We start from the raw sequence: 12,826 nt of genomic DNA, 5'->3' as shown, positions 1-12,826 counted from the left end.
TTGTTTTAAAAGTGGTCCCATTTTCTACTCTGGTTAGTCTCCCTCTGTGCTGTTAACAATCTTGATGTGGTGATTTGCCCTCTTGTCATACCACCGGCCTGGAAATCACATGGTTATTGTTGCAGAGTGCTGAAGAATTGTTGGACCCCCTCTTATGTTGTGTGTTAGTGTCATCTGAATTGTGAACAAAATTTAACATAAACCCCAAACCCCCTCCCTGCTTCCCTGCAATCTGGGCTCAGAACTGCCCCTATCCCCAACTATGCAGAGCACCTGTCGCCCTATAATTAAACTTGACTAAAGGTAATGGTGGGTTGTTACTTCTTGGCTCTTCCCCACCACTGTTGCACCATTAAATTCAAACATTTCCATACAATTACAGTATTGAATTTAAAAGTCACTTAGCACTGTTTCTGACGCACAGCAGCAAGCTGCCGTCACTCTGTGGTCATCAATACAATCTCTCCAGCATCCGCCCTGAAGTTGATGGTTTCTACGGCGAATCTAGAGGTTTTTTAGACTTTAAGACCTATTAGGTCGAGCCTAGAGCAGCGCGCATGTGCTGCTCTGCGAGACTTCTTGTAAGGGGCTTCAGAAAGCTCACCGCACGCTGCCCGTGCGTGTGTGGCCTATTGCTTGCGGTTACCCACACAGCGCCATGTGTTTGAATTATCGTGCCCAGACGCGTGCGTGATAATTCAAAACACATGGCTCGCTGTGGTGCGCGCACTCTTACCACTCACATGCTTGTTCCACCTTTCCTACGGCTCTGTTCCCCTTTCTCCTGTCTCAGTGCCTCGACGCACACCCATTTCTTTCCAAACTGCAAATGTGAAGCAGTTTCATGCATTCGTTCTGGCTAAAGCACATGAACCGTAAACAGACCTGCATCACCAGCAGCTTAATGTTAAAAAAACACGTAGCACTTTGAGTTCACGCACTCAAACAGTTCCAAATTAAAACATGCTATTTCGAAGTTCCACACGTCTATCTAAAAATATTGTCACTTTGAGACATTTCTCAGCTTTGTTACAAATTTTTTAGTGGAAAAAGTGTACACAGTGCATAAAAAGTAAAACCCAAAACTTTCTTTTGAATTTCGTTTGCAGTTATGTTACATTTTTTTGCAAAATAGACTGTCAAACTTTTAAGTGAGTTTTATTATAAGGGCATGACATCAGTTCTCGTGACGTAGGTCACCTCTCACAAATCTTCCGAGCCCACTCATTAAATTACCAATAAGCAAAATGGCTACAAAATGTAGTGATTTATTAGTTTGCCACCAATGAGTCAATCAAAGGGTAAAAAAACACAGGACACACGTGATATTGAAAGCCTCGAACTCCATCACCTTAATCCAAGCACCAGTCGAGGCCTCCTTTGAGAACCGGCCTCAGGGAGGGGCTCACAGCTTTACTCCTTCTGTGGCCAGTTGTGAGTAAGCTGCACCGGCAGGTACGTGACGCTTTCACCCCTCCTACTGATGGCCACACAGGGGAGTTCCTCCTCGCTGTTGCATTGTGGGTACTCACAGGGGCCTGGTTTTAACAAAAGGGCTTAATTTTTAGGTCTTGCAGTTTGTTTACCTGATTCATAACTCGTCTTTCTTTTCACTTCCCTCTTTCTACTAGCCTTTAAACTTCTTTATTAGAGGTGGGCAAGCCGCTCAAAGTTCGAGACAGGCTCCGGCCTGAAGTCTAGCTCTGGCTCGGCTACATATCCTGTTCAAACCTCAAGTCCACAACTTCCTCAGCTTTCATGTGGCCTCTGCGGCTCTGCCTGCCTGGATTCGAGTCTCAGCATCAGTTCAACAACCTGTGATTCTAGTTCTAGGCAAATTACTTAATCTCCCTGTGTCTAAGAAAATATTAATGTGATCTTGTGTTATGTAACTGGTGCTCATGCAAGGCAGTCCACTACCTTCAGTCGAGTTCACACTATATTAAAACTGCAGAAAAATGCACAAAGAGGTGAAAACAAAGTATTAACATAAAAAGCAGAGCCAGATACTCATTTAGGGAATGATTTTTACCAAGTGAACACTTAAATCCGGAAAAATTGTAGCGTCCTTGCTTAAACTGTGTGATTTTTTTTTTATTTCACCAAAACTACTTTTTCTTCATAATAGTGTATGAAAGCACTTTGAAATTGGTGAGTTCAAAATACCAGCTGCACAGAAATGTGTTGTCTTGTGTTTGATTTATTAATAATAATAATAATAATAATAATATTAATAATAATAATAATAATAATAATAATAATAAGCATTCATCAATGAGAGTTTGGGCCACATAGTAAACGTGACAACTGTATTGCCTCAATTCACTAATCGCACTGTCACCAAAGTAGGAGCAAGGGCAGCAATTGTTCTAAGCCCTAAGTTTAACAAGCATTGGCATAGCCAATAGGTCTTGCCTTTGGGACCTTATAAGTGTTCACCCATGCGACAGTTGATGTTGTTGCACCAAGATATTGTGCTGCATAACTAAATACTTATAAGGTCCCAAAGGCGAGACCTATTGGCTATGCCAATGCTTGTTAAACTTAGGGCTAAGAACCATTGCTACCCTTGCTCCTACCCTGGTGACAGTGCGATTAGTGAATTGAGGCAATACAGTTGTCACGTTTACTCTATTGTTCATCCATGTTGTCTGGTTGATGCATCTCCTGACTGGGATGTCCTCTGGGGGATGTTTCCCACCTCCTCTGGGAGCCATTTCCCTTAGCCTGTCTCCACCTGTCTAGCCACTCTTGAGCTGATTCTGGAGTATTGAAGAACCAAGACTTCCCCTCTGCTTCAACCCGCAGCCGCATTGGAAACAGCATTGAGTATTTTAGACCCTTGACTCTAAGTCTACTTTTGGCACTCAGGAAAGAACGCAGCTGTTTTTGTACGCTTAATGTGGAGTCCGGGAAAAATGTTACAACACTATTCTGGATTCTAAAAGGTGGCGCAGTGCAGGCCGTCTGCAGGACAGTGGCTCGGTCCCTAAAATTGAAGAGTCTCGTCAATAGTGGCCTCGGTGGGGCACCGTGTTTCGGTCTGCCTCTTGGGACTCGATGGGCCCTCTCCACCAAGGAAAGATTTGATTAGTTATTCAGCTGGAGATGTTTGGTGATTAGTTCTTCGACGAAGAGGTCTTGCGTGGGTCCCTCAACTCGCTCCGGTACCCTGAGAATTTGTACCTTATTGAGGTGAGACTTCAGAGTTGGTTGTTTGGGTCTTGTCGCTGTGTTGTCTTCCCCTCGATCTTGGATGCTCCATCTGTGTCGGCTGGTTTGGACATGGCTTGGTTTGGTGGGTGGTCTTTATCCCTCTGTTTCCAGACATTGCTCTTCCTGCAGATTCGAGGAGAGAAAAGAGCGTCACTTTTTTGTGTTTCACGTGTCCTTTGGATACAGCCCGCTGCCTGCCTGTGGAGCAAGGAGTCTACTTGCCCCACAAGGCCTTTCGGGGGTCTCTTAGAGGGGTGGGGGGAGGGGTACAGTTATCTTGTGGGAGAGAGAGTTTTAGTGGGTTCACCTCCAAGTTGTGACTCGCATTCCTTCGTTAATGAGCCGGAGCGGGATCACTTAACTGTGGACTGCCGCGGCGGCCAGAGCACTGGACCAAAGCTGCGCCAATCGAAGCAGCACAGGCCGCAACAAGAGTGATGGTGGGACTCCTATGGTGGGTATTAGCCAGCAGTACTTCTTTTTCAACTTTGGAAAGAAATATAGCTTTCCCGGGCGAGTATCCATCATTAGTCCATTCACTACTCACCGGGAGGAGGGTGTATACAAACATCACTGGCACGGTAAGCACCCTTGTGCGGACAGAGGAGCTGAAAAGGTACCTGCTGCGTGTCCTGCTGGTATGGCTGATGTTGGTTGGGGGCTTCTCTTATGGCTGCAACTCCCCCTTCCCCCACCTCCAGGCCGCAGGGAGAGGGCATGTGCGAGTGAGTGTTCCAGAGTCCTCTGTGGCTGTAGCCGTCAATTTCAGTGCCCTGCGTGTGGCGCGAGGGCTTGGCTCTCCCCCTGGTTGTCTCATCGTCATGTCCACTGTTTCTCCCATCGGGGTCTGGTTGTCTCCGCAGAAGTGCAGATCGGTGTGAGTCCAAAGCTCACAACAATGGGGTGATGATCTTGCGCTTCCGAGTCTGGAGTATTTGGACGCGACTCACCAAGGACAGCCGCTGCAGCATTGCTTGTTCGCAACGGGCTCTAACAACAATGTGAGCCCGCTGCGCCTGGCAATAGATTAGGCCCCACCATTTCCTGCGGCTGTGCTCTGCTATCTGCTATGTCGCTCGGTTCACAACCACACCACCAAGGCCATCGTAGGGATGGCTATGATTCCTGGTGCTTGGCAGAATTAGTGAGGCGGATTGATGGGCGGTGTGGGTTAGAGCCTGCAGAGCTCCTCTAAACAGCATCCATCTTTTCCGACGCTTGGCTACACCCCCTCGTCGGGATGCAAACTTTGTTCACTGACCCACTAATGTGTGAGGGTGTATATAAGAAAGCTGTGGCCAAAGCAATTCATGACAGTGAGGAATTAAGGCGCTTGAGAGACATGGAGGGGAAGACTAGTGTGGTTCAATATCTTTATTTGTGAGAATCTGACTGCACTACTGACTACATCAGGCTTGCTTGTCTCACTGGGAACATTCTTTGATCTTTCGCGTCAGATGTGGCTCTATGAGATATTTTGCTGTGCTTTCCCTTGGGCTATGTACACCATTTTGAAACCAAACCCTCTCCTTGTGCTGACCCATCTGGACAATCTATGCTTTATTATATGTTTTTCTTTAGATTTTATGTTAAGTACACTAGACTTTTTTTAGTCCCACTTTTAAAGAAATATTGTCATGATGTTGGTCAATACAGGCCAGCTTTTAGATTTCTATTACTGCTCATTAATGAGGAAGCTGTTCTGTATGTTGGGTGTTTTTTAAAATCTGCTGTGTGAGCACGCAGGTCTATATTGTTTTTAAATCTGTGCTGTATTATTGTTTCAACATGTGCAATGTGTGTGCCACTATGATTGCTATTTTATGCTGTTTTCTATAATTTTATGGATGATAGAATGCATCTGAATAAAGATTTATTGAATTAAATTAAAAAAATAATAGAAAAACATTTTTCTATTTTGTAAATAATATAAATCTTTTTGAAAAAATAATGAAAAATAACAACAAATATAAGCAAAGGTGTTGAACTTCAAAGAAGTCAGATTTACTATTTCCACATCAGTCTTAGCAGCAGTATGGAAAGTGTTGGACTTTGAAGGAGTTAGATTTACTGTTCCCACTCCAATATAAGCAAAAGAAGGGAACGTTTTGGACTTCGGAAAGATTAGCTATACCATTTAACTTCTTAATCAAATATAATGTATTTTAACATTAGCAACATAAAAATAATGAAACATATTCAAAATAAAAATATGTGCATTATAAATAAATGAAATAAAATGACATTGAAAAAATACAATATTAATTTAACAAATGTAAAACAAAAGAAATATGTAAAAGAAATATACTTCCCTCTGCACTGTTCGAAACAACACCAAACGAAAACACATTTCAAATAAATTATAAATAAAAAAAACATACTAATTAAATTAAAAAAATCAAAACAAAAATAAATATGACATTCATTTTCAAATTATTATTACAACAAATAATTTCCATTAAAAATAACAAATTAATGGTTTACATAATTAATTCCAAATTAAATATTTAATTAAAATAAAAAAGAATGGTAAAAAACAAAAATGTATGATTAAATAACTTCCCAACCCACTACCCTACAAACTAAACAGCCAGCTACTTAATTATTAATTAGTGATTAAACTATATCAAATTAAAATTACACATAAGAAATCGCAAAATGCACTTAAATATTTAAAATAATAGTTAATCAATTAAATAATTGACATAATTAGTTAACAATTAAATTTGAACTAATATAGAAAACAAATTAAAGTAAACAACAACAATTTATCATTTAAATAATTTCCCCCTCTATTCCCCTGCAAATTCAATAGGATGCTGCTAAATTCTAAATTACTAATTAACAGTGAAAAAAATAATTACACATTACATTTTACAAACTGTGGTATAAAAATATAAAACAATTAATATTGTAATAACACCTACAATTAATATGATAACTAATATAATAAATGAATGTAAACATATTTTTCAAACAACTATATTAGACTGAACATTATTATTTGCAACAATATTAGAAACAATTATTCATAAAAAGATGAAATTCTTACCTTCTATGTTCTACATTGGTATTTTTGACTTTACAATATTTTGGACTCCATATTCATGACACTCAATATGAAACTCCATATTGTTAAAACAATATACTTGTCATTCACCATCTTCCACACCTACCCCTATCTATTCAGAAATTACATGACAGAGAGACCCCTCATGCAGTTCCAAGTAGCGGCCTCGAAATGTCTCTCTCTATGGAGACTTCATCAACGACACCTTCATTATTTCAGGTCCATGCTACTAGCTGCCTATTTTCTGCAGAGACTTCAGGACAATAAGCTTCATGGTGATATTACCATGGGCTCAGATGTTTCTAATTCTGCAGAGAACGTAGGACTCACTGAATTCTACATTTACATGAAACTAATATCATCTGCCTCTCAGAGACACTTCTAGGAGGTAAAGCTCCAAGGTGGCATGTCTCTCTCATCCACTACCTAAACTGACTTCTTTGTTCGGTGGTTGTCATATAGCATTCAGCTCGAAAGGGGACCACACCTAACCCCTGCTTGACAAAATGAATCCCACAGCAAAGCTGTTTTTAACATGACTGAAAGGGCAGAAGGGTCTCCATTTGACACAAGGAGGTTCCAGTGCTGTGTTAGGTTGCATATAGTGGATGTTTTCTTTTTATATATGGATGCTTAATATGTTGTGAATGTTATCAAGTAGGGATAAGGCTAGTTAAAACAATTCCAGTCATTTCCATTTTTTTAGAATGATTGTTGAAACTATTTTTCTGCTGGCTTTCCTTATACACTACTCCCTGAAAGCACTTTTACTCCTATAACATAGTTGTTCTGCTGTATCTAATTTTGGGTCATACTAATAATTGCTATAAACATAAGATTTTCTTTTGTATCCAAGTAGAACACATTGTTTTCTTCTGTATAATGTGTATGTAATGCAACCTTAGCAGGGAACATTCAGTACTGTGGCCTAATCTATCCACTGTAGGGTCCTGTGATTGACCTCATGGTCCCAGGTTCAAATCCTCGTAGGTCAACTCAACCTTTCATCCTTATTCAGTTGATAAAATGAGTACCATTAGGTTGGATAATAGTAAACATATGTTATTCAGCGTCTTGATACCCTTGTGGGTGAACCTGCACTTACATATACACATGTTATGTAGGGCAATGATTCCCTACAGGTATATATATCCCATTAGATATTGTCAAGTACATTATGACACATGGAAATACCTTGTCTTGCATGCTTTTGTTTCACTTAGTGAGAGACAATATAAAAGGGAAACAATAGAGACAGAGAGGAATACTTCTATCTGGGCAGCTTGGTTCCAAAGGGTATTTAGCCTAATACCAGCGAAAGGCTTATGGGCACTGGTGGCTGATTTGCGAATGACTATCTTCAACCTAGTATCGGCATCCACATGTGTAATCACAATTGTTTTGACAGACTTCTAGGCAGGTACTGTTAGGGTAAAAACATCTATACAGTTATACATTTTTTAAGAACAGTTTCAATTCATTTTTTTACTCACGCATGAATATTGAAATCTCGTAGTCTTAAAAACTGTACAACGCAATTGGTATGTAGCCTAAATTTTCCTTTAGCCACAAATGAGAAAGGAACCCCTTGTAAACAAGCCTGATAAAGCAAAACAATGTTTTTGCATTTTTCAGAGATTAAGAATCCACAGCCCTGATGAAAGACCAGTGACGCCACGCCTGGTCAAGAAACGCGTCTGCAGTTTTGTTTGGGTGGAATAAATTGCCATCTTGAAAAACACTAGGACCGGCTGGTCCAGTATTCAAACACTTATAAGTCATTAAGTTGTTTATATTCCCCCTCAAAATTTGTTCTTCTCACGTTTTGAATGTAATATTTTTTTGTCTGTGTATAAATGTTTGATGCAAAAATGTTTTAGATTTTGTAAATAATGTTTGTGTTTGAAGCTTGTACAAAGTGCATTTAGTCTTGTAAATATTGTGAATGTATTGTCCTTTGTTCTGTTACGAATTTTTGAAAAAGACAAAAAGTATAAAATAATGGACACAAAATAAGGTTGTCTTAGGGAAGTTACAATAAATTGGTTTCTTACCCTTTCAAAGTATTTATTTAGTAATTGTGGTGTGGGCACTGTGTGTTTTTGCGATTTAAAAGAAGGTCTAGCCCTCACTGCAAGTTCACGGACCTATCCCCTGTTGTTCTCACGTCGAAGCATTCATGACACTGGTGCCATTGCCAAGGCGCACACAGCAAAGGAGACAGGCATCCCTGTATGGTTACCCTTTGCTGCCTGATTACCTCCGCCACTAGGCATCCGGTGCGCACCCGCATCAATGGCTGGACTTACAGCAAATTTACCCATGCAACATATTATATTACACAGCCCCATTCTGCTAAGTATTTGTCACATAGGTTCCCAACTTACCAAATCAAAGGCCTTCTGGACATCAAGGAAGGCTAGGGCATATTGATCCTGATTTAGACAGGGTGTATGAAATACCTATTCCAGTCTCTGCAGGTTACAAAGTGAATTCCTGCGGGGTATAAATCCTGATTGGTCAGGGTGAACCAGTAAGCGTTTCACTAGTATTTGCCCTAGTATTTTTTGGTACACATTTAAAAAAGACAGAGGGATGTAGGAGGCTGCATCCAGAAGGTCTTCCCCAGGTTCGGGTATTAGCACTATGAGTGCTTCATGCATGGAGGCGGAGAGCGGTCCCTGTTCCAGTACCTGATGCACAGAGAGTAATCTACTAGGTATGGTCTCAGGAAGAATCTTGTAGAGCTCGGCAAGCAAACCATCCCCATATGGGGCCTTAGCTGATTTAAGGAATTCTATGGCATTTTAAATCTACTGTTTCGTCAAAGGTCCCTTTAACTCTTCCCACTCAGGCCCTTCCAGGCACGAGAGCAGCAGTAAATCAAGATATGCCTTAACCTCAGATACCGGAGTAGCTCCAGGTGATCTGTACACCTCACGGAGGTGATCCATCAGAGTCCCGTTAATAGCCTGTTGTGCATAAACCTCCTGTTCCAACTGATCTCTAATCAGCAGGATAGGGTCAGTGTGATGCTATTGTTGTACCATCTGATCCAGCAGCTGCTCTGCCTATCTCCCCAGGCATAGAGATGATGTCTATTAGCAAGTTGGACATGTTTTTTCCAGGCGTTCCCACGTGCAAAGGACCTGTCATTTTGCAGCCCCTATGCCGGGTGCATCACCGGATCATGCAGCATTACGCTTTTCCAGAGCTGCCAGCTTCTATTCTTGGAGTGTCAGGTCCCTCTGTGGTGTATGCCTGATCCCTGTTATGTTCGTCATACCAGTTATTGGGTGAAGTAATTAGTCAAGACATCTACAATTGCTTTATTGTAGACCGGGCACTATTCCTCCTGCATCTGCCACAGTGTAACCCTGTACACTCTTTTGGCCATGATGACCAAAGAGTATATCAGCATTAGGGGTGAATGGTCCGATATTTGTCTGGACAAATATGTGGTGTTTAATACTCTCTGCATGGCCTAAGCCTGTGAGAAAAAATAATCCAAACTACTATGGGTATCACACCGCTGTGCAGCAGGAGTATATGTGTTTGTGGGTGTTTGGCCCTCTAGGTGCCCACCAGTCCCATACTTTGCATTATTAGTCTCAGGGCCTCTGTCATGCTAACCTTAGTGGCCTTACATGTAGGGTACCTGTCCACATCCTCATCCAGCACACAGTTACAGTACCCAGCTACAGTCAACTCTGTAGGCAGAAACCTCTGTGTTGCTGCCAAAACCTCCTCAAAAAGAGTTCCATCATCCACATTGCAAGCGTATACACTGACCATGCAGAGGTCGTGGGCGTCTAGTGTAGGATGAAATACCTCCCATCCGGGTTCACACTCAAACCTTTTTAGGGAAAGGTGCCCCATGTAGCCACCTATATGAGTGCCCTTCTTACAAAGCCAGAATACGAGATGGTATATATCTGACCTCTCCCCCTCTGGCAGAACAGAAACACAATCAATATCCAATAGCGCTTAAGGTAAGCAAAGACCTTATGGCATTTCTTGGGTCTATTCAGCCTCCTAACATTCCATGCTAGGAACTTGCAGTCAATTCCCAGAACCGGCTTTCCCCATTAAACTAGTTCACAGAGTACTCCAACTGGGCCATTTCAACACTCGTAATAACGCCTGAGATTGGCAAGCATCAAGAGTATTCCCCCAGCCCAAAAGAGCAAGCATAGTATAAACAACACCCCAACTACCTCTCTCATACCCCCACCCAAAGGGCAGAATATACAGAACTCACTCACCAGCACAACTAATAAGCAGAAGGGTGCTGGTAACTGCCCCAATTCCCTCCCTCCTCCCCACATGTGTACCAAGTAGGACCAGTAGTAAATTAAGTAAAAGCAGAGCAGCCTTGTCACCATTGTTCCCCGAGCCCCAAGCCGGTACTCAGCTGACCATGAGATGCTAGGCCTCTGCTACCTCCCGCCACAGAGCAGTCTAACACAGTAATACACATGCATTATCTGCAAATTATATCAAGTGGATCACCCCCAGGTTTCCCCCCAACTCCTGGGGAGTGGTCCAGAGACTATCAAGTTGCAACGAATTAACAGCACACACTAAGAGGGTCATTAGGATGGCAGGCAGACTTTGCCCGCCCGCCATCCTATCGGGAAATGGGACCGCCTGCTGGAGGTTCTGTGGAAACATTAGGATGCGCCTGCCACAGTGGCGGGCGCATCTTGCATTCATGTCATTGTGGCGGGCGGTGAACTCAGCACCGCCCACCACAATGCCAGGAAGGCATGTTGTGGGCTTCCATGCACAACACGGAAGGCACCGCGTGGTGCCTGCCATGTTTATTTATTTTATTTACTAGAGTTATATATAACGCTGGCTAGACCCGGAGGTATCAGAGCGCTTTACAAGAGTAACCACAGAAGTACAATAAATTACTTAAAGTTACACATTTAAAAAAAGTTACACATTTAAAAACGGGGTAGGGAAATGAGAATGCTCGTGGAAGGCAGAAACAAAGGCGCTGGGTGAGGTAACGATAAGCAGTGGGATAGTTGTAAAAGCGGCAGAGAGTAAGAGACCAGAAAAATCTAAGGGGCAGGGGTGGGAAGAGGGAGGGAGAGAGAGAAAAGAGAAGTAAGACAGAGAAGGGCAGGAAAGTGAGACAAACGAGAGAGGGAAGCAGATAGTAACGAGTAAGACAGTGAGGAGTGTGTCAGAGGCAACAGGAGGGACAATAGAAAGGTCGCTAGGACAGAGGGGTAGGTCAGAGATCGCTAAAATGGCGGATCAGGAGAAAGGTAGAAGAAGAAGCGAGTCATAAAAAGAAAATGACGGGGAGCACCTAGGTCCTCATCCGAAAGTCCAGGAAGAGGGCTGCCATAGCCAGCAAGTCCGGGGGCGAAATGCAGTCCGCCCCAAAGTCACAGCCTCATTGTCCATGAGGACCTGGGGCAGAGGAGTCCGATCCGGAGACCAGGAGTCAGGGAAGAAATACCACAGGCGCCAAGGCAGCTGTTCGCAGAACTGGAGGCAGAAAAGTCAAAAACAAAGTTTAAAAGGAAGGAGGAGGGGGCCTCTCACAGGAGCGATAGTAGAAAGATGGGCTCAAGCGTAGTCGTGGAGAGAAGTGCAACTTCCAAACCTTCGCTGTGACTCAACTCGGTCCCGAAGTCTAGCAAGGAGGTGAAGCAGCAGCGACGTTAGAAGAATCGGATCCGAAAAGGTTTAAGTATGAGGGGCTCGGAGCAGTCATGGAGAGCGGCGCCGGCACCATCTCACCTCCGCTGTGTGTTTCCAAGTCCTGTAAAGAGGCTGTCTGAAGAGAAAGGCAGCTGCATTCGGTCCCAGAGACAGGACGGGGTGTCTCCGCCCGGCTCTTCAGCAACCCTCTAGAGAGACCAGCGAGGCATCGGGCATCAGTACCATAGGTACCCCCCATGTGCACCCCCAGGATCCCTGGGGCACGCTACAGGCCCCCAATGTCAAAACCGCCTGCCTTTCGAAAGGCATGTCCCCGGCTGCATACAAATATGGATGGCGGTGTCACAGACACCGCCACCATATAAACTGCTTTTACGCCCGGTAGGCAATAGGGCGGATTGCCTACCAGCGGAAAACCGGCGGACGGTCTTCCTGTCCGCCGGGGCCCCCCGCCATGGTAATGTGGCGGGGGGGAAATAGAAGTGGGCGGAGGTTTTTGGTGGGCGGATTGCCACCGCCATATGGGCGGTGGCGATCCGCCCGTGTACAGAGTATTAATTTTAATGTTTCGTGAATGCAGCTCCAGTTGCAGCAGAATGCCACAGGTTTTTCTGCCATTGAGGTCGTTGGGATCCTGTTGTAGGTAAACCAAGCAGGGAATGTCCCCTGATGCCGCAGTCTCTAGTCAGGGTGAATCAAATTTCCCCCTTCTCATTGCATGTTGGCCTCTTGTCTAATCGGCTAAATGCACTTTGATCCGTTGACCTGCACATCCCAGCACCGTGCCCACCCAGGAAACATGTCTCCCTGGAGTTCCAGCACTATCTTTCCACCCCAAAGTGTCCAGCCCTTCAT

Source organism: Lissotriton vulgaris, unplaced genomic scaffold (assembly GCF_964263255.1).
Source record: "Lissotriton vulgaris unplaced genomic scaffold, aLisVul1.2 SCAFFOLD_416, whole genome shotgun sequence".
Classification (NCBI taxonomy): domain Eukaryota; kingdom Metazoa; phylum Chordata; class Amphibia; order Caudata; family Salamandridae; genus Lissotriton; species Lissotriton vulgaris.
The sequence above is the reverse complement of the archived record's forward strand: the minus strand, read 5'-3'. Positions refer to the sequence as shown.